The sequence below is a fragment of the Apium graveolens genome, chromosome 1, assembly GCF_009905375.1.
Source record: "Apium graveolens cultivar Ventura chromosome 1, ASM990537v1, whole genome shotgun sequence".
NCBI lineage: Eukaryota > Viridiplantae > Streptophyta > Magnoliopsida > Apiales > Apiaceae > Apium > Apium graveolens.
This window is the reverse complement of record NC_133647.1, coordinates 178,752,944-178,756,106: the sequence shown is the minus strand read 5'-3', so window position 1 is coordinate 178,756,106 and position 3,163 is coordinate 178,752,944.

Sequence of the window (3,163 nt, the reverse complement as noted above, 5' to 3'; positions counted from 1 at the left end):
ATAGAGATGGAGTAGTTGAAGAGCGAGCCAGGCTGGCAGAGGGACGAGCCGGCTTGAGGAAGAGCGAGATGATCCGTAAGAGCGGGCTGAAGACGCACTCGACATCTGTAAAAGATGGTGAATATTAGTGTGTGGACCTAAAAGAAAGTAAAAACAGGAATGGGGTCGCACCTAAGTGTCCTCACGTCTCACACGGGATCGCACCTAACTATCTAAGTGAGCAGACAGGCTCGCATCGCATTTCGTGATTGTGTGTGAGCTCGCATCGAACATGTGGTGTGTGATCGCATGGTGCATATGGATAAACATAAATGGATATGAATTATTAAAGATCAAAGAGGTACCTGTAGGTGAAGTATAGGATGATCCTGATGAATCTGTTCCCATAGAATATCGCCGTCGGTAGACGGTTCTTGTGGTGATGATAATTTTTGCCGTGGTAGATCCTTGAGCAAAATGTGCAGCAATTCGTTAGTGTTCTTGGCAAAGTGAAGAAATGAACTGAAGTCCCACATATTTATAGAGGATAGGAGGGAGAAAGGACCACTGACACGTGTCACCATCTCTAGGGACGACACGTATCCCTACGTCAGCTGTCCAACAGCTGTCATGTGTCCAAAATACGTGATCGTTGAAAGGCATGCGAGGCAATGCACGCGAGGCGGCTTGGTGCGACCTCGTAGGCTCGCACTTGCGGGGCCATAAAAAGCTAATGTTGGAAAATTCCTAGCCTCAAGATGCGACCAGGAATTTTGGGGGGTAGTTGTTATGTCCGCTTTCGATCATGGGCCCTAAACAGGTCCCCATGGGAACAATGAATAGCTGGGATCTCATGTGTGAGCTAGAATCGTGGATTAATGTGACTTGGGCCAGCACATGCGGGTTGGGCTCATGACATGCGAGCTGGGCTCACACATGTAAGGTGGGCTCACACTTGTCATCTGGGCTCTCATATGCAAGCTGGGCTCAGGTGCCCATACGCGAGCTGGGCTCAAGTGCCTTCACGCGGGCTGGGCTCAGGTGCCCATACATGAGCTGGGCTCAGGTGCCCACACGCAAGCTGGGCTCAGGTTCCCACACGTGGGTTGGGTCCATGAGCCCACATCTTATGAAAACGAAGGAAACATTGTATTTATTAATTGAAAAGGAAGGCGGTGCGAGCCGAGATGACCAGGTCGGCCCGCATTAAAGGACTTCGTGTACAACATGGAAAGTGACTCATCGATGACTGAGTTGCTCGTAGATTTCGGGGCGGATACGGGTTGTTCCTACAATTACGGGAAGAAATGCAGAGATGCCGCGAGATTGTAGGAAGCATGTGGAGCCGGTCGAGATTTACGTGACTAATTGGCTGAAGGCCTGACTTTAATCATGGGCTTGGGCTGCACGGATTGAAGAACCCTAACCCTATCCTATGTGACTTGTTCCCCAAGAACTACGTGAGGCTTGATCCCTATAAATAGGGTATGTAGGCACTTGTATAAGACAGGAGTCGACACTTGATAGAGAATAACAAACACTATTCTTTTTTAAAGAGTCAACATACAAGCTCAGCCTCCACCATACATAACCTTCCTCCGCCTTCAAATACCGTCGTTGATCCTTGTTTCACCCATCAATCTCCACAAACGTGTTATACGAAATTCTCCCTGTAACAGAGATAGAGGTACAAGATGCCCAAACAAAAACCGAAGACAGAGAATTGAAGGATAGGCTTTTGCACAGGTTTGGTAGTCACATAAGTAAACTGAAGATGGAATTCTCAAAGAAGAAGCATAAAGGAAAGCTACCTATGGAGGCAAGGGATACTTTACTCGACTGGTGGAAGGGGCATAACAAATGGTAGCATAGAATCATTTTGTTTTCAGGAAGCTGATAAAATTTTCTTGGCTGAAGCAACGGGTTTAGACCAGAAGCAAATTAACAATTGGTTTATAAACCAACGGAAGCGTCACTGGAAACCATCAGAAGATATGCAATTAGCTGTTATGGATAGTATATCTGGACAATTCTATGCTACCGATGACTGATCATGGATAACATTCATGAATTTAACGGTAATCTAAGAATCACTAGTATATCGGTCCATGATTTTGTATATTCTATATTGTTACCATCACATTGGCATTACTAGTGCCATGTTTCTAATATTGGTGATGTCCATGTTTAGCTGCTGACACTTCTTGAATCTAACAATATCTTAATCTATTACTATATATTAGCCTTCGTTTTTTAAATATGGTAGTTTTGTCACCGAACAAGGTACTGTTGACTTTGATTTGTTTGTATGATCTTGTAAACTTAGGTTAATTCCTTTTTTCCCCTTTAATCGAGTTTCTTGTTGCAGTAGATTCTCTCTCCATTTACATTTTTAATGCTTAACAAACTGTAGGGATGTTTTGGTTGCCTTTAATGCTTAACAAACTGTAGGGATGTTTTGGTTGCCTCATACAATCAGACAAACCATGACATATCAAGATATAAGTAGTACCATGAAGAAAACACATGCAGATGTATGGAACAAAGATCATGTTCTTCTTGCTTCTATCTAAATTTTTCAAACATTTAATAGGGGAAAAACATTGAAATGCCTTTACATTTTCTACTTCACCCATGGCCCCTAGCTATACGGCCGTATGGCGTATGCTTAATGAACTATAGGGACAACCATTGTCGCTGACTCGGTTGTTTTATACAATAATTCAAACCGTTACATAACATGTAACAAGATGTTTCCGGAACACAGAGTAGAGCGAGCGTGCACACATCATACAGAGAACAATAGACAGGGCTATATTTAGATAATCGCTATTTATAGCTACTAGTTTTTGGATTATTCTTCGTTTATTCAAATTTATTGTCATCATGATTTTGCTACGCAATTATGATGTTATGCTTATCGAGCTGTCCAGGCTGTTACTGTTTATCTCATACAATAAGACATACTGTGACAGAACAAGAAGCAAGCAGTTAAGTGAATAGAGAGTGATTACAGCGCATGCGAGTAGTCATGTTATGTAGCAACGTAATGGCTTAGAAAAAATAGAGATGACGTTCTTGAATCTTCTATCTAAAATTTCCCAACCATAATACTTTGCTAGAAAACTTTCAAGCAGATAAAAATGTATGGAGTGCTAATATATTACACTTTACCTAATTTTTA